The following is a 21425-nucleotide window of genomic DNA, read 5'->3' as shown; positions in this document are numbered from 1 at the left end:
AGAAATGTTTTTTCAACTCTATAGCCTGTCACACTTCGAGACCCTTATTATTTATAACATATCTCGTCTTTATTCTTTGGACCACAAACTTATCTTTCTAAATACTCTCGTCTAAATAAAGATGTGAACAACGAAAAATCTAAAAAATGCATTGAAACGTATCGCTCTGCAGCTTATCGAACTGTGTACAATACGAGTCTCAAATTTCAGCCCCGTGATAAGCTCCACCGATTCACGCTGGGCGTTCAACATCTTAAAAATGTTTTTATTTTATTGAAACATTAGTATAAGTTTCTTAAATAGGCAAATATTACAATTAATAATATAATTTTCTTATATGCGACTTAAAATGTGACAGTAACTTACTTGCTTTTGAATGGAATTTGTCAGCTGCTTCTAACGTATTCTACAGTATTCTCTAATTCTTTTTCTCTGATGTATCTTGTAATAATTTTTTTTTTGTAAAATATTGCAGACAATACATTTATTATATTCTATACATTTCATAATTATTAATGATAATATTTACGAAATAAAGAATTTAATATAAATTTTTCAATAAAATAGAAACATTTTTCAATAGAAATAGAAAAATAGAAATAGAAAAATAGAAAAGAAATGACACGTATATATATACCTTCCAGACTCACACAGACTTACAGACTTAACAACTTACAAAGCAGACTTCATACCTTCTTTCTTTATTTCGACCGTCGGTTCGTTTGGACCTTATACTTTTGTTGCATACCTACGTGCTTACCTCTGTTTATTCTTCTACCCTTCTATCGCTCCTACCAACAAACATTTTGACTATCGAAATAATATGTGTCCACGCTTCGTAGTATCCAGTCGCAACAAGCACACACATATACAACCAGGAGCGATAACTACGAAGCAGAGCATAAAAAGGAGACCGAGAATGGGAAAAACTATATAGCTATATTCTGTCCCATTCTCTCGCAGGCTCAATCCTATATGTTTGTCTCTATTTCTCTTCTTACTAAATATCGTGGCCGTTGCTTAGAAGCCCACCGCTCCGTTGCCTGAACCACCCGCGTTTCATTTTTTTTCAAATCATTCCCTATTCTAAAGAAGTTTTCACTTTAATAATATAGAATTAAATATATATATATATATATAGAATTAAATTATATATTGAATTTTATTAATTAATTAATTATTTTTGTTTCATCGGTTTCACGTTCTTCCGTTTCACATTCTTCCGTTTCACATTCTTCCATTTTACAATGTTCAAATCACCCTGATTCTAAAGAAGTTTTCACTTCAAAAAAAAGAAACGAATTCAGCACTCGAGAGAAATGGAAGTGCGCTAATAAACGTAGGATACGAATGGTTGAATCGTGTTAGTGGAAAGAGCGAACATAGATAAACGTTTAGGTTTTTTCTCACCATTGTCCTTTCTTCCTTTTATCTCTTTGGTTTAGTGGAAAGTGCACCACCGAAGTTACCATTATCCACTTAATGACTTCGAAGATTACCTGGGGTTTGACTTCATATATCGAAACGATTATTCTGTATCGTACTTTGACCTTTTCCTTTATTGCACACATCAACTGCGAGATATAAACTGTGATAGTTTAATGTAGCATATACCTAGATATATACATACACACACACATATACACACAAGTTATGTCCAAATAAATTAATTTATTTGAAAGTTACAAGAAACAAAATGTGAAGAACAATAAGAACACTTTCGTTAAATGGTTGCCATGTTGTAATCATCAACCGTGAGATACGACAAGTAGTCATTGTTACACCATTTCCTGATAAACTAATTTATTTGAAGATCTTGAAGAAAAAGTGGAAAATGGTGAGAACACACTTTCGTTAAATGGTTGCTTTATTTCGTTCGTTTATTTGTCTTCAAGTATTCTTCTACTTCAGTTAACGAAATGTTAAAATAAGATGTTGTTGAATTTGTACGAATGGATTTAATTGAATTTTAATGGAAGATTTGAATTTATTATTGTTATCGATTACAAATTTAATGCATTATTTGTTTACTCCAATTACCTGTGTTTTTTTTTCATCAAATTTAAACAACTCATCTAAATAATATTACTGAATTTTTAAATTGTTTTCCAAAAAAAAAAAGGAATGGACTTTTCATCTACATTATGAAACTGTTACACAGTATTAATGTGAAATAATATTCGACTTACTGAAAAAATTCGAGGAAAAAAAATTCTTTAACTTTCAATATCGAATGCATAAATAGATAGAGTAATGATCGTAATAATGGTATTCGTTTTACGCATACAGTCAACTACTTACAAGAGTACTCTCATCTATGAATCATACAAACCGAGATTGAACCTCGTTCTCTGGTAATTTCGATTACTTCTGCGAGATGGATAAAAAGTAAAAAATAAAGGCAATTCATTCGAAACGTAAGAGAGAGAGAGAGAGAGAAGAAACGGTGGTATGATCGAGTTCAGTGAGACGTTTTGAAATTGGTATTTCGTTTCGTTGCTATTTTAATCATTCCTCGTAATTACTGGTAGTGTTTTCTTTTGACAGTTCTCTTTTCTGACCATTCATCGAAGTTTACTTTCCATCCTACTTTAACGCAAGTCTACTACTCTATCTTTCTTTTACCAATACTATTTACTCTTTCTTATCTACTTTTATTTCTATTTCGTTTTATCTATTTACGATTCAAGCTTCATTTCGTATTAAGAGTTAAATAACTGCTTCTAAAGTTAATTATTATTATAGTCCTGTTCAAATATTTCTTATGCACACCTTTCAAATAGTTTAAGACAGTATTGTTAAAAGAAAAGAAAATAAATCGAATTATCTTCTTTATATATATATTAAAATTAGTGTCACATTGTTGATTTCCAATGAACTTCGAAATTACTGAACCGATTTTAATGAAATTTTTTTTATTTTGTGTGATTTTTTTCAACTTACGATATAAGATAGTTTTTATCGCGATTATTTTTATTTTTTATTATTAATTTAAGGATTTATTATTTAAAGGTTATCTACGTCTTTAGATACTGTAAGTTTTCTATAGATGACGCTGCATAACAATTCAATTATTTCAATTTACATACGACATAACCTTACTTTTCTAACCTTTACTTTTTCTTTCATTTCGTGTATTATTATTTTATGTATTCCATTCTAATTGTGTTATTATTTTGTGTGTTGTTATAATTTACTAAATAGTTTAGATTTAGAAAAATCCTAGTATTTAAATAAAAGTAAATATATCAATTATTTATTTTAATTTGTTACTGTTCAATTCTTAAGATTAATAATTATTTAATATATTATTTATGACACGTCATTAAAATTCAAGCTTAATACTTTACGTACGATTTACAATAATTATCTAATACTTGCTATCTGATTTTATAAATATTTTGGTTTAAAATATCTAAAAATTAATTTATCACTGAATCATTGTTATATTTCTTACATAATAATTTTGATATTTATGATAGATTTATTCTCGTTATAATATCTTGATTAGTATCGTAATTATTGTAGTTTATTAGTCACCATGGCAATACCATAATTATTAAACTTAAAATGATAAATAAGATTACATAGTTTATGTACATATATATATTTTACTGTTATGAGTATTTGCAAGGAATGTAAGATAGTATATTCATATCCGAGCTTGCTAGAATGATATAATCTATTTCTATCCGTGCAGCACGGCATTTGGAACCTGAAAATCTAGCAAGCTTAAATACCCATGTGATTCTAATAGCTCATAAAATAACTTTATGTAATATGATTACTGGTACATTATATTTTTGAATCTTTATAATGCAATTTTGGACTTGAAATATTTAAAAAAAAAGTGTACGGTGTTATAACGGTTCCCATAATTAAAGAAAAAGTTCAAAAATATTGAAGATTGAATTTACACAACGTATTTCCACTTCACGAAACCAGAAAATTCGTCGAATTACCATCACAGTATGTGAAAAAAATACAACAATCTTATTAAGAATCAGTCAAATAAATTATGAATTCAATTGAAATGTCATTTTTCCACTTCGATAAATCAAAAAATTTATAAACTACTAAAATACGAAGAAATATGAAATTTAACTATTATTACTATTTACAAATAATTTTATGATTAAGAAAATTTTATAAAAAAAGAGAATAAAATATCGAAGAAACACGCTATTTCCACTTATTAAAAAAAAAAAAAACAATCTAATTTGTTACCAATTGGAATAAAAAAAAAAATCTATAAAAAATATGTCAAAGATGTATACCTTGTTATAATGAATTCCCCCGGCGCAAAGAAAAAAGATGTTGAAAAAATAAAAAAAATAAAAATGAGAACAAACGATTCATCTTTCCACTTGGAGAGAGCAGAAAATTCGTCAACTATTGGAACACAATGAACTGGAAGATCAAAGTGGCAACATCTTCTCAAACAGCAGATAACGACAATGTCCTTGAAGGAATTCTATAGTAACTACTAGTCTCTGTGAACCTTGAGGCTATTGACATCTATTAGAGCAATCGATACGCAATCGGATGTTAATCGATCAATCACTAACTGAACTGATTACGAAACTTCTCTGCAGGCTTAGGTTCGGATAATCTAGCTTTTCGCATATATCATAGATAAAATCAACTCTGAAATCAATTGTACTATCCAACAGTACAATCAACTATACAATAAAATCAATCTTGGTAGCAAAACCAACGAAGAATATACAAAAAAAGAACCAAACAAAAAAATGGAAAGTCACGATGATAGTTTGCAATAGCAGTCACGTGATTTCAATGCGAGCTGAAACGTATATCATCGGGTACTATCAAAAGTTTGAAAATTCGAAATAGAAGTGTTCGAAATCTAATCACCGATAGGGAAACACCATTATCCATCATTGATCACAACGATAAATGACGGACCAACGATTTCCTATTTTTCCGTTTCGGATAGAATTTCGAATGAACAGTCTCTAATAGAAATTGGTGTCGATTTATGGATTTATCTGTGAAAGTGCATAAAGAACCGTCATTCTAAATACACGTACTAACTATACAAAGCAAATGGTTAAAATATAGTAACTATTACTATCTAACTTTGAATTGTATGGAAATTGTGGTGGAATTGTTGCAATTTTGTGTAGATTTGAAAATGATCAATTCAGTGGTGAAAACTATTGACGTAAAATAACGATTTGTAGTACAATAGAATCCGTCAAATAATAATAATAATAATAATAATAATAATAATAATAATAATAATAATAATAATAATAATAATAATAATAACTAAAGTTTTAATAGTTATAATATAATAATACAAATAATAATATAATAATCTAATACTTATAATAATATAATATTAAAAATAATATTATCATTAATGTATAATAAATTATTAGAATATTATAATATTGGTTTTTTTGTGTGTTTGATTTGAATTTACGATTATTATCAAAAAATTACTGTGTTTTATTATTATTTAACAATTATTTTATTTTATTATTAATTTATTTTTATTTATTATAAAATTAAAATTGAATTTCATCAACTAATACCAGTTACGATATAAATAAAGAAAAATATATAAAATGTCGGTAGGTTTAATATTAATCTGTGCCATTAGAATAGCGATAGAAACATTTCATCACAGTAACGTACTACTTCTTCCATCGTCACATTTTCCGATTCCACAAGATAAAAGTGTCAATTTACTCGGGGAAAAGTGCCATTTATTGTCCACTAAAAATTTTCTACGATGCGATCTACTTACCAACAGTAACACCAGTTTATAGTAAACTATATTAAACTTTAAACGGTTAGAGTTTTTACTATCTGGTTATTGGATACCAGAAAAATAAAAATTTTGATACGTGAACCAGAATTCTTTTAATACATTGCGAACTTATGACGATATATTTCGTCTTTCAAATGTTATTTTTTAATGGTCTTTGTAATAATATCACACAGTTGCTAATTGATAGTCAGAGGTTTTAAAGAAAATGGATGATTTTTCAAATGACAGTGACAATGATTTCATTCATGATGACGATGAAAGTGAAAAAAATGACAAAAAAAAAATTATGTAAATTTTCAGTGATAAATGATCATTTAATAAATATTTTTTTTCTAATAGTTAGTATTAGTTATTAAATAATTAACAGAGAAATTCCAACCGAACTTGGAAGATTTTGAAGATTATTGGGGTGTTGCAGTTAAACCACTAAAGTCAGATAGTATCTCAAAAGTAGTAAAATTAATACTGTGTGTGAGTGATGATTTATTTGAAATGTTTAACTATCAATCATCCTTAAATTATAATCAAACATTAAAACAACAACATATATATTTAAATTTAATAATTGAAGCAAAGAAATACCTGGTCACTGGGTACGAGGTCTAGCAATAAAATGTCTGGTTCACAATTTGTTAACATTTCATGAAACATGAATAACAAAAAGTATAAATAATTAAATTTAATATATCTCAAATGACTTTTGCAACTTAATATTATTAGTTTTTATTTTTTAATAATCATTTGTTCGTAGTAGTAATGAGAAAAGAAAATGAATAGGATCATTCGTAGCTTTCTTAATTGATGTTAAATAATTTCAAAAAGACCTGTTAGAATTTCTTTTTAACTCGTACTTGTCGATTGAAAAATAAGAAAAGGAATCTTGCACTTTTTATAACAGCTTTAACTATTCTTTTCAAGATACTATCGATTGCAGTTGATATCAGTTCGGAATCGTTCGAACTTCATTGAAACTTCAACCATTTGAAAAAGAAATGTTAAGGAAGATATATATATATATATATACTGAGTATCTCATTTAAATCTAGACACTTGAATATTTCACTTTGAACTGAATGATTTAAAACAGTTCATTAAAAAAAAGTAAGAAAAAATATTCTAAAGTTTTGATAGTATTTTTAACATGTTGAATCCTACATTAATTTTACATGTCATGCCAAGACGAGTTTGTTATTGTGAGTTTCTTTATTACGTTAAAATATTATTTAAAATAAATAAGAGAAAAAAGTTGTATGTAAATGTATAAAGGTGTGTGTAAATGTTATCATGTGCAATGCATTTATTTTACTGGGAACAACCGGTGATACCAATCGTGTTACACAAGCAAACTTTTATTACCGGTTACCGGTGGATTTAATGATATTTCAGGTGTTAAAGTGTTGTATGTTTTTGTATATTATAGTTACTGTTAATTGTTTAGAATATAATAATCAATATTTAAAATAATGTCATTTATTATCTTCTTTTAATACGTACAACTACATACTGTGATACTTCTTAAATAATATCTACCCTAATAACAGGTTCTTTTAATATCTTTTACAATAGTAGGTTGTTCACGATAAGTATTACTATTTATCTTTTCTCATAAAAAAAAATCTGACAGAACCAACCATGGAATGTATGTGTTTTTAATGTCCTAGCTAATGATTTTGAAATTTAAGATTTGAAATTTCTATTATTTCATATGAAAAATGAAATAAACATTCATCATGTTGATACTGCATCGTATTATAAATGACAAATGTGATTTACGGTATTTGTAAGAAAAAAAAATACAATAAACATATGAAATAGTCCAATAACTGTAACAACTTAAAATATTTCTGTCATATTTTATTTTATGAAAAAAAAAATTGCTTTCTAAGTATGCATGCATTATTATATTGTAGAAAATAAAAATATAGTTAGTGAATGTGAATGTGAATTTATCATTAAACAATTTATCTTATTGATCAGACATTTTTTCAATCATCAATTAAAAATAAAATATTACGATTTTTTATTATCGCATAAATCAACATTTTTAAAAATACTTTGTTAATTAATTATTTTTTAATAATATACACTGACAATTGTTTATCATAATACACTCAAAACAAAATTGTAGTATATTACTTTAAAAAATATTTTGTAAGATCAAAAAAAGAATTTTGTAAGTTATATAAATGCATTTAATATAATAAAAACAAATTTACTTATTAATAAATTAATATAAAAATATAAAAAAATTTGATATATTAATAATTTATTATATAAATATTATAAAAAAATATATATATTTACCATTATCGGATAAACAGTAAAACTTTGTTTTGAACATTTTGTTTTCTATAAAACCAGAAAAAGAAGAATAAACAAATTTGTAATAAAAGTAATTATTGGATCACATAATTTTGTGTAGATGAAATATTTTTATTATTACAAATAATAGAAAGAAGAAACAACTCAAAAATAGTTAAAAATTTTTGTTAACAGGAGTGAAAACAAAAAACGTTTTATTTTTCCAGGATACTATTTTGTCTAACTGTTACTACTGCTTCTACGCTTTTACTTACTTTTGTTATTTTCTTTTCTTTACGCACGTATTGATCAAAAGATGTCACCGCACATTTCATCGCATCGATTCCACCATTCCGTATATTTCTATACACTAGATCGTATCTTGAATAATAAAATATTTTTATCGATGATAAAAAGAACAATTCTTTTCAATAAACGAATATTCAATACTGAATATGCACCTGATGTGATTTATTTATACAAATAAAGACACACAGACAATTTTTTATTCCTCGGTGAAAACAAATAATCCCATGAGATCTTGAATTTTATAAAAATTCAATGGACCATCATTGGACAACAAAAAAAATACATATATAGAAATATGTTGATATTGATTTTCAATACTAATAAAACATACAAAGATAGGTAAAAAAGATTTTCTTTTAAATATTGTATTACAATTCTTTATTTAATTTTATACCATTGCATTGGTTTGTTTGTAAATTTATTATTGCAATTAATAATATTATTTTTTATTATTGATTTGTATTTATTACGTTGGTATCCTTTGTTTCTCGATAATATCGATTAAACAAAATTTTATTTATATTAAATTTTGCCTGAAACAATAATAACGAACTATCATGAATATGCCAAAACTTTGTATTCAAAGAAAAAGAACCACATTTTCAAAGATAGAATGACTCAAGAAATATTTGGAAATTACTTAATCGTTAATCCCTATCATAGATGTCAAAAAAAGAGGTAAAAGAAAAGAGAAGAAACGAAAATATAAAAATAGAATAAAAATAAACGAGTTGAGCAAAAAATTATGAAATTCTCTAACACGAAATGTTCCCTTAGACGTGACAGAAATACAAAATTTTCTTCAATTTTATCTAACCACAATGGAAAGAGAATTTGCATTCCCGTCTTTGTTATCGTCGATCATTGAACGCATTTTAGTTGAACGTTTAAGGTAGAAGTAATGTCTTTAGATAGAACAGGTTGATGAAACAGGTTAAAGATTCAGATCAGTGGTCATACAGTTGTTATCGCACATTGTAGGACTATTCAGCTTTTATTATGGCAATAAACCACTGGTTATCGTCGATATTATTTGATACTTTGGTATTTCGTAAAAGCTTTTCCATTATCTTTTTCTTTCTCGTTTATTCTTTCTTCATTTAACGTTTCCCTTGAAATGAAACATCATACTTAGTCATTTTATTCTTTTTGATCCTTTCGAAAATAACAATAAATAAAAATTTTTAAATGTTATCTAATCCTTCAATTTTTACAGAATAAATTTAATATTTATTTTAATAAATTTTATTTTTTTTATTTATTTATTATATTGTTTTATTTGTTGTTTATATATATTATTTTCAATTAATTTTAAATAATTTATTTTGTAATAAGTTGCAATATTTATTAATATAAAATTAGTTCTTTTTTACTATCCTTTTTTACAAATACGAGTTACTACTTCTCTACTAACACTTTATCACATTTATTTAATATTTAACTAAAAAAATTGTGAATATTAAAATAATATTTTTTTTGTGTGTGTTAAAGAAGTCAATATTCCATTCAATAAAATTGAATATAAAAAGAAAGTTAAGATTAAATGTTTTTCTCAAGATAAGTAACTTATTAAACTACTTATTAAATTCAGAACTTTGTATTAAACTCTTTGTAACCCAAAGATATAATATTATGAGAATGAGTACCTTCATTTCTAATAAGTAAGCATTTGTAGGGAAAATTAGCCTAAGGGCTTGGATAACTTAGCGGTTTTAAACTTAAGATATCGATTTATGTAAGATGAAAAGTTTTAAAGGATAGATAAATTCATGAACTTTGAAACATGCTAATACAATACCGAAAAATTTCAACCATAAGCAAATTTAAATAAGTATAATACTTAATTATAATATATTATACAGTATAATTATTGATTAAGAAAACATGACAAGAATATTATTCGTTTTCTATTCAAACAAACCTTGCATCTTTAATTTTCGACGATGAGAACAACCCCCATGTGTATCAAGTTTTGGAAATAAAGCAACTTGTTTGTCATATCACAGCTAGAATATTAGTCTCGTATTATACTAACCATGATGATTAAATCAATGAAATTCTTATCTATTGTTCATCATTTTCAATATTATTCTATTAATGATTTAATTAATTTAATATATTGTTCATTATTACCGAGATTATAAATTGCAATTTCATTTTGTTCTAAATTTTGAGATGATACGTTTTAGATTAAATGAGATTTACAGATATATATCTTTAGATTTTGGTGTGTCAAAGATCAAAAAGGCAAAAAAACATGGAAAAAAATAATTAACTATTTATAATTTTATTTTTTTTTAAATATTATTAATATTAATTTATTATAAAATATTATAATAATATTTTTTTAATATTATTTTGTTAGTAATTGAAGCTTTTATTTTAATACAAAATTTCAAGATAATATTCTATAGATTTATAAATTTGTATCTATTGATTTTTTTAGATTCAAAGATTAAAGTGTTGAAAAACGATATAATATTTTAAAAATATTTTTTGTAGTATGTATATTTTATAAAAAAGAAAAAAACTAATATCACCATAGAAAATAATAGTGACTAGTTTCTTTGAAAGCTCGTTTAGCGAAGTTTTCCGTGTAAAATCGAGAACAAGGTATCATGGTTGTCCTAATTCTCAAACAAGATGATCGTTCGTGGTTCGATAAGCAATCGTTTACACGCCGTTAACGATGTGCAAGTGATATCGCGTGAGAAGAGCCAATCCACGGATGTACACCGTTCAATATTTCCCTATATGTATATGTACATATATATATATTTAGTGAAGAGGAAATGGCCAACTCACTTCCTTCATCCTAAATTCGTGCAAGAATTTTAGTTAATTCTCTGTAAAAGCTTCATCTTTGATTTGCTTCTTTTAAGTATACACGTTAAATCGATCTTTTAGTTCATTGAAAAAGTCTAATTTTAAACTTCAAATTCTATTATTAACGCACGAATGTAATAAATCGTGTTACAAATGAGAATTCAAGATAAGAATATCTAATTTCGCATGTACCAGTTTAACCTGTAAGTCAGGAAATTTTGAATTGCTGAATGTAAAATTTAATTGTATTTCGATTTAAATTGAAATAGTACAATTGGAGACAATGAATGGAATAAATGAATGAAATGTTAAATAAAGAATCGAGAAGTTTAATATAAGAAATAAAAAACATATGATTTATAGTATTTTTTTTATCAGAAAAATTAATTCATTTGCTTGGATACAAGTACTTAATCCAAAAATTTGCTTAAAATGAAAATTAAATCTAATTTTATTTAATATGATTTTATACAAATTTTACTTAGCAACAATGAATGAAACAAATTATATCGTATAATAATTGCTTTTTCGTTAAGAAGAATTATTTTCAAAAGCATTATTCGTAGATTATCTACGTGAAGTTTGATTTGTGAAAAAAAATTACTATATAACAAATTATTTAAATTATTAAATAAAATTATTTTATATTTTATCACACATAGAAACCCCTTTACATAATGGGTTATCCTAAAAGTTTATAGTAATTAATAACATTTATATTCCAAATATATATTTATAAATATATGCGATTTTGAAATTTTTCTTAAAAATTTAAGCGACCCACAAAGAGTGTCCCAAAAGTTGTTTTACCGAACTAAGAAATAAAAAATATTTTTTGCTAAATATTTGAAGTAGTCCCACAATGAATCCCTAAACATGAACCATTGTTAACAACATTGTAACAAAAAACTAATATCTAAAAATAAAAAATAAATGATTACAATATATTATGAATTAAACCAATAATACTATTTTATCTACTATATCTATTCTTGATAAAGTAATTTGTAAGCCACCTTGTATATATTCTGACAAATAATCTTACATCTCCATATGTAAATACCAATAAGAAACTACTTACAAAAATTGCAACAAAATATCCTCAAAGTGTTGATACCTAACCTCAAAATTTGAAGTTCTTTTTTAATTTATACCCCAAATCAAAGATCAATTGATTAACACAAGATTATAAGTAATAAAAAAATGAATTGAGAACTGGAATCATGTTGATCGTATCACGCTAAGTACAATGACAAAGTTCTGTTGTAGGTAGTTGATGATGAAGAAGGTTAATGGTTGTTGGCCATGCCGGTAGAGTAATCGTTTCTTCCTGTTAGTTCAGGGGACTAGGAGGTTGTTCTGTTGCTGTCGTTGTTGCTACCGATGATGTTACTACTGTGTGTTAGTGACTATGGAGCATCAACCGCCGTGGGCGTGTTTCGTAGGAACTTCAACAGTTAAAACGACGAAGAGAACGACTACGACGACAACGATGTTTCGAGAGTTTTGGAGGTGGTTAGAAGGGGTGGTGTTGCTCGTTTACATACCGTGTGTGTCTCCCAAACCAACCGTCCTCAAGAGCAAGCCTCAGGGTGTCGACTCAAGGAACGAACTAAATGAAATTGAAAGAAAGAACTACGCGGAATAACATAGGAATAACAAAGGAACTCTCTAACATGTGCATCACATACAAATTCCTTCTTGTTATTCAAATGCTTACTACAACAAGTGACTTCATTAGCATGAGTCTAACAATATAAACCTTATCATATGCAAAATGTACTTCATTTTTAACGATTCCATGAACATAACCTACAAATTTAACCGTGAGTACAATTCACCAGAAATCTTACTTTGTTACTTCGTTGAATTTCTAATTAATTCGGAACACGTTTTGGATATATTATGACTACCGTTCTTTTTCTTTTTTGTTCTTTTCTCTTGAAATATTCTTCATTACTAATGACTCTATTTTAATAAAAATACTAATGTCATTTTATTATTATAAATGAGATCAATTCTCCCGTTCAATTCGTTCATTTACTCTCCCCCTTCGTATAATCTAACCGATGCTTCGATCATATTTTTTCCGACTTTAATAAAGAAGGATTTCCATTTTTTGAATTACCATAAATTTTATCGCTATTGTCAAGGGAACGGTGTCAAAAAAAGAAAAAAAACGAATAAGGGATTTCCATTGGGAGCATTTTTCGGTCATGTTCATTTATTTTTTTTTTTTTGTCAGAACGAATGGTATCTTAACCGGAATCACTACACGCGTTCTCTGCAGCTTCGTTCAATCTCGTAAGAGCCTGGATATATGGTAATCTTGCTCGAATCCGTACTGGAATTTACCTCTGTGACCCTTCACCTATACTTTTCCATCTTTATTTCTTTTTTTCTCTCCCTCTTTTGCTCTCTTTCTCACAAATACTTATACATGCTTTTCAAGGTTGATTCGTATACCATTTGTATGCACTACCCCAATGTATTTCTATTTACATGTCTTGATACACATATCCATACACATTCATATTATTTCGACGGGAATTTATGAACGTGTGTATAACAACACTTGGTTCTATGTGTTTTTGCTTACTCGAATATATACATATATATGGATGTATGCATTGCATTACAAATGAGAAACGGTCGAATTAAACTACCCACATTGTAGATATGATGCATGCGACGTTAATCCTATTTCTTCGATGTCCGCTTCTAACTGTTCGTGCAAAATGTCTTAATTAAATAAATTTCCACAAATTCGGATTAGTATAACGAAGGAAGACGTTAGAACAAATTCAATTAGACAAAAACTGATTTTACAACTGACAGTTTGTCTATGTACAACGATTAATTTTTTCATTTTTTTAACATCTTAAGTGAACACAGCTAATTTAAACAGAAATGTTAAAGTACGTATAAAGCGTAAAGTCATTATTTAAGTTTTAAATGATTATTATACAATAAATGCGTTAAAGTATAATATAAAGTATTGTCATAACTTTATCGAGGAAATATAAGTAAAATGAAAAATACATATTTGGTTTATTTTATTAAAATTACGACATTTACTTGAATTTTGAGATAATTAAATAAATTATGGGCCAACATTAGCGTCATTCTAAAAACCTGATGAAGAAATATTTCTAATTTTTTAATACGATAAATTGAATTTTGACACACGTTGTGTATCCTTTTTTTATAAATTTCCTGATAACAATGATTGTTGACTTAAACAAAATATTAATTTCATAATTTATTTTATAATAAACTTACCCTACTGTAATAATTACCTTTACAAAAAAAAATCATTTAAAATAAACCAACAAAATAACTTGCTGATTTTCAAAATTATCACGAGAAGTTAAATCATTATCCCAATTAAAAAGGGTTAACAAAGTTTTCGCATTTTAATGATAAAAAACAGATTATCGAGAGATATTCGATGAGAGATATTGCTAATCGTATACCCGAGGATGGGATGTTTACGAGCAAATCGTGGAAAGGTTTGTTTCTCGGAGTTCAGACCCCTAAAGTGTTCACGTCGTTTAATGCGATCTGCAAACCAGGACGCTGAGGCGCCTAGGAACTTCGAAATCGAAGAGAATATCGAATTAGCGATGGATGTGCTTACTTCCCCCACCAATCTCTTTACCCCTACTCATTTCTTTACCCCTACCCATTTCCCTATCTCCATCTTTCTCTCTTTCACATTCAACATAGCTTAACTCCAATACCTGGAAACAGTTTCTCTTAGTGTTCAGGACTAGAAATTCACCACTAAGGCTGCGCATACACCTGATTTCAGACTGCTAATTAGTTGAAAGGTCTACGAACGAACACACAGCTTTGACATATTCATCGAATCCGTTATAATTTGACAAAGATAATTTGCGAAGGACTCTACTAAACCCTAACTCGATCGCTTAATTCTCACATAACTCTTCACCACTAAAGTAAGATTTAGAAATTACCAATCTTCATAAGATGATCTGAATAATTTTATCTCATTGCTAACCATACTTAAAGGATGTAAAGTATTACTACAAGATAGTAACATGGTTGCTCTAATTGGATTTAAAGACCTGAGAAAGAGAGAGAGAGAGAGAGAGAGAGAGTAAGAGAGAGGAAAAGGACATCTATTTTTATTAGAACACTAAATTTACAGTTTATACAAAAAGACAATTTAAAAAAGTACATTCTAGTATAATACGAAAATAAAATTACGTAAAATTTTTACGAATTAAAATTCTTTTATTTTTCTCCGAAAAAAGATTTTCAACTAGAAGCATAACTTAAATTTACTGCGTCAAACTTAATTAAGGAAAAAATTAAAATACCTATTAAGACATCAAAAGGTTCATTCAACTCGTAATAAAACAAAATGAAATGTTTATAAAATTGTTTACTATAGCGAAACATCTATTGTAATATTTTCTATTTCATCAAATTATTTATAACATTTTACAACATTTGATTGGAGATAGATGTGTTAAAACTTGGATGGCATATTTTTTTAATTCAACAAATCAAATGACACATAATTGGATTAAAAAGGTGTAAGAGTATTAATCAAACGAATTGTTCATGTTTTGCGATAAAAATTGTCTTTCGTTGAATAATCACGAATGCTAGTAGAAAAGTTATATTATATGTTATTATATATTATATATATTATTAATCTAATCATTATATCAATATATTATTATAAAAAAGATTATAATATATATAACGATAAAAAGAAGTACAGACAAAAAAAATGATAATTTGACAACATTTGACAAACTTTTGATAATCATAATTAACGTTACAGACATTCGTGTTAATGTGGCAACAATAATAAATTCACCTGCTATATTCTCTTAGAAAGTATAAAAAGAGGAAAAGAAACAGAAAGAGAGAGAGAGAGAGAGAGAGATAGAGAAGGAAGATGAGGAGATGGTTGATGGTACATTCGATATAGCCAAAGTTCACCACTTTTTCCGTAGGAAGCTGCAGCTAAATTATATACGCTCGCCGGTCTCTGGAATCTGAATTCTCCAGGAACACGCTGGAATACTCTGAGTGACGAGTACTCGACGCTTCCGGCTGCGTGTTCAACCAAATTGATGACTACGTGCCTTATCTCTGTATATCTTTTCTCTCTCTCTCTCTTTCTCTGTCTCTCTGTCTCTCTGTGTTTCTCTATTTCTCTCTATTTCTCTATATTTCTCTATATTTCTATCTACCTTTCTATATTTGTCTATTTCTCTTTCTAATATCAAGCTAGATTTTTTTTAAATAAATATTGAAACTACCAAAATCAACGAATCTCTATTATTTTATTTTATTTATTTATTAAACTAATTGTATTTTTAATATCAATATATGTAGAGAATATATTTATAATTGAAACTGTCAAACAAATGGGTACAATATTTGTTTCTTTTCTTTTTTATTTTTTTTTTTACATTTACAAAAATTTGTTTCCAAAATAAATATGTACCAATAGGGTGACTAAAATCCACAAGTCTTATTTTTAACTCTTACAAAAGCCAACGCGCGAGTTATCATTTTTCTTCTATTTTTAATATAAATATGCATAATTTTTTATATCGAAACTATCGAAAAAATGGGTCTAATGCTTTTTGTTTTTTATTTCTTTTTATATATACAAAAATTTGTTTCCAGAATAAATATGTACCAATAGAATAATCAAAACATAGAAGTCTCAATTTTTTTACTTTTTCTTTTTTAGTATAAATGTGTACTAATAATTTAAATGCTAAAATTACAAGAGCCAACAAGTGTTTCTTATTTTTTCTATTTTTTTTTAGTATAAATATGAATATTAATATTCGTACGATCAAAATATAAATAGATCTCTATATATTTATTTGTATATACTTTATTTTATTATTTATTCAATTTAACCCAATATTATTTACACATTTTTTAATAAGAGTTTTCTAAATTGGCCATAAATAAAAACTAGAATAAATATTTAAACTAAAATTAATTCTCCTTGTATAAAGTAATTTATCAATAACCAAGTAATTTTGATCATCAATTGCTTGTAATTCTAGTAATGTATATCGATTGCAATGTAATCCAATAGATAGAAAACAAATATACGATTGTATTGAATAAAAATAACCATGAAGAGTTCATTCAACTTTAATAATTCATAAAAAAAGGTTCAACCAGGGCCGTTTTGAGAATATATGACACACTAAATTTAATTTCCTTATTATCACCTAATCATTATTTTTCATTTTCAATTTTGATGAAAATAATACAACGCTTGATATAAAAAAAAAAACTATGTAGGAAAACTAAAAACTTAAAATGAAATGATCAACGTTACCTCGTATTACCAACAGTCTAGTCTATTTTTCTTTAATAATCTTTTAAATATCTTTTACGATGTATTCGAGCATAAACAAAATTACGTCCCTGAGTAGGTATCTCAAATGCTTAAACTTAGAACCCCGTCTCTGTTAAACACAATGCATTTCACTTTTACATTAACTTTTTTTGTGCATTAAAGTCGTATGTAAGTTTACGAAGTTATCCTCTTGTATAAGAAAGTGAGAGAGAGAGAGAAAATAGTACGAGAAGAATTAATTAGAGAATCCTTTATCCTCGTTACCCAGCATCTGACAATGAAAGCGTTTCTCGAATTAATCCACTCTCGTTTCGCAACGTGATCGAACACCGCTCAAAGAAGAAAGATTTCTCTGCTCACTTGAGAAACTTCAGATCAAAATCTCATGCAATTTGTCACGTAGCATGAAAGGATTAATGATTAAACGTAATTCTTTTCTCTTGCATCAATTTAAACATAGAAATGGTGTTTCCTTTTCCTTTTTCCTTTTTTTTCAAATTTTACAATGAAAAATGTACTTTACAGCGCTCCAATTAGTTCATATAATAATTTATTACATACTATTTTATAAAAAAATTTCTATTCTATTATATCATAATTTATTAACATTGTTAATCTATAGAGTAAAATTTAGTCATATACATAAGTGGCAACGATTTAAATAATAAATTATAAATTAAAGTAAAATAGTAAATTATAAATAATAAATTATAAATTAATAAATTATTAAAAATTAAAACATTAATTCATAATAATTTATTAAATACATCTTATGAAAAATTTGTAATTTATTATATCCTAATTTATCAGCATTATTCATTCATGAAGTGAAATTTAGTCAAACACATAAGAAGCAACAATTTAAATAATAAATTATAAATTAAAAATAATAAAGAGATTATATAATTATTAAATCATTGAGTTAATACCTTTTTTTCTCCCTCTCATAATTTTGCAACGAAAAATGACTCATTATATTTCGATTAATCAAATACTTCTTATGATTATATGTATTTAATTATACAATCTAAATAATTAGCATTTTATCTATTTCAATGTAATATTTGAACGAAACAAATATAACGATGATATAAATGATAAAAATAACAAATAAAAGATAATAACGAAGATAATTACCGATCATAATTATAACGTATGATGAATACACGAATTAAGTGAATAATGAATATGTTAATAATACAAAGTAAGAGTAATTTATAGTTTAATTAGACATTTTAATAAAGGTTAAAAAAAGAAAGAATGGAATTTGGGTAATTCGGTTGGAATTCTTTTCCCCGTGAAATACTACGAACGTGTGTGTGGGTAAGTTCAAAAAAGGTTTTCACCACCCACACACCCACCCACCCGGCTGCAGTATAAGTTCTTATTTCTCGCACGAAGACGTAACTATGTGTATATATATAGTATACTAGGTAGGTGGGTGGTGAGTGTTAAGAGTAAAGAAGACAAGTTTCGTGAAAATACATCTGCCGCAGTGGAAGCCTGACATATTCATCGTGCATTCTAACGAAGAAACGAGACCGTTAACCCCTTTTTGTCGGCTTAACTCTTTCCCCTATTTTCAACGAAAGAAAATTTTTCTCTTTCTCCTTTTTTTCTCTCTAGTCCTCTAGCCTTAATTCAACTATAACTTTCTCGCGCGTCTCTCGAAAATATAAAACAGACGAATCTCATTGGAGATGTGTTGGAAGAAAGTAAGAAAGTAAGAAAGTCGAATTTACGTGAAAGAAAAAAAAATTTCTTCAACTCTTTCGAGTATCTACTTCGCTTGGTTTTTTTTCTTTTTTTTTTTTTTTTTTTAAAGAAAAAAAGAACAAGAAAAAGAAAAGTAATTCGAACAGAGAAGTTTATTTTATTCCATTTTGGCAAAGATAAAAAAAAAAGGAAAAAGTTGTTCGATTTACGAATAGGAAAAACGGAAAGTTCATTTTTTTTTTGTTTTTTTTTTATTTTCACACGAGTTTTTTTTCTTTTTTTTCTTGTATCTTTCGTTGGTTTTTGTTTTTTTCTCTCATTATATTTTTTTTACGGATTATTATTACTATTACTATTATTATTATTATTATTATTAATATTATTAGATTTCGTAAATAGACGAATAGGTGAGTGGAAAGTTTTACTACGTCCAACGTAGACGCATAATGGGATTTGTGGTTTCTTTGGCCAAATTCTGGCCACAGAATAGCCTTCTCGCAACAAGACCAATTCGGTTTAAGTCGTGGTAATACGAATACACGTATAACCATTATTTTAAATGAAACATTTTCATGATATATTATTCATTTTCAAATTAAAATAATACATTTATTCTCAACGAAATATCACACATATATGTGTACGTATATAATTAAGTATACTTTTCTGTATCGTTAACTTTCTACGTTCATTTATCGATCTTTATACGAAATTAACCATTATTTACATAAAATCGTATATAACTTTCCTTAAAGACCAATTACGATTAATATTATTTTTACCGAATGTATCCAAAAGAAACCTTTTGCAAATTTTCGATTAAAATTATTATTGTTAGTTAATCATTTTTTCGTCAATCAAATTTTGAATTATTCTAATAATAACGATCGTTGAATTAATTATTGATACTATTAAAATAAAAAGGAAATTAAACAGAAATTAATATTGTTAATATTTATTTTCAAAATATTTGCATTTAACAACCTGTCACACATTCTCTGGTATTGTTTGTTTTATTGAAGAAACAGATACTGATTTTTAAATTAATTTTGGCACAGTGATTGTTGATTTAATTTTGCACGAAATATTATCTACGTATTGTTACAATAGAAATCAAATAAATACAAAAAGAAATATGCAAATATCAATAAAATATATTAACATATTTAACATACTTACGTATTAAACATACACAGTGGGATTGGTGTTTAATTTGTTTAAAAAAAAACTTTATTTTATTCGAAATAGATGTTCAGTAGATAGAAATAGTGTTAATCCTTTAAGTGCTGAATACTTTCAGCTGAAGTGTTTTGTACGAATAGAATAATTTATTATTAGTGCAACTATTTCCTTTGATTGATATTATTCACCAGATCCTAATAATAAATTATATTTATTAATTAAAGTGTTTGTTTTTTTTTATATAATTTTCATGTAACAAGACTCCATAATCAATACGCAAACCAATTACATTATTAATAAACAATAAAATTTGTTTGACAACAAAAGAAATTAAGACAACATAATAAAATATTCCTGTGAAATAATTAAAACAATTTTCAATATCAAATCAATTTCAATATGTAATGCATTATTTTACATGATTTTACATTGACATTGACAACCACGTGTATGTACCCATTATTTTGAAAGTGGTCTAATGTTTTAGTCAAAAGTTAAAAAAAGATGAACACACACATGGTACATTTATTATGGTCAATAACGCACTTTAGGAAATTTTAATAAACACATATATGCGTCCACATAGCAATGAAAGAGTTAAACGAAAATAAATAAACTTCTATTAAATTTATTATTTATTTATTTATTTATTATTTATTTAGTAAATGTATTATAGAAGAAGATGAATCTTGTCTCGTAAACTTCAAAAAAAAAAAAAAAAGAAAAGAACATCATACTGAGTATTCAGTTACATTCAAGTTACATCCTTCCGTTGAAGGACCTCTCATCTCCTATTGGAAAGAAAATTTTTCAGCTTCGCGTTTGTCTTTATTTTCTACACGATCTGAACAACGACGATGTTCGGTACACGATGAAAAAGGATTTTTCGATGGACTATGTTGAAACAGGAGAACACGA

The 21425-nt window shown here is 26.6% G+C and overlaps 1 protein-coding gene across 7 annotated transcripts in view; it reads right to left on the bottom strand.

Annotated features, from left to right (window-relative positions):
* The window catches only part of LOC107065356 (inactive dipeptidyl peptidase 10), a 170933-nt gene that overhangs the window by 118468 nt on the left and 31040 nt on the right, over positions 1-21425 (bottom strand). The window contains exon 1 of one of the 7 annotated variants that reach the window (XM_089176138.1): positions 4278-4400. The exons of the other annotated variants lie outside the window; for them this stretch is intronic. The gene's annotated coding sequence lies outside the window, so the exon portion shown is untranslated. Of the gene's footprint in view, positions 1-4277; positions 4401-21425 lie in introns of those variants that run through there. 7 annotated transcript variants of the gene reach the window in all.

Source organism: Polistes dominula, unplaced genomic scaffold (assembly GCF_049000335.1).
Source record: "Polistes dominula isolate Pdom_NZ unplaced genomic scaffold, Pdom_raw_medaka contig_21, whole genome shotgun sequence".
NCBI lineage: Eukaryota > Metazoa > Arthropoda > Insecta > Hymenoptera > Vespidae > Polistes > Polistes dominula.
This window is presented reverse-complemented; position numbering and strand designations above follow the sequence as displayed.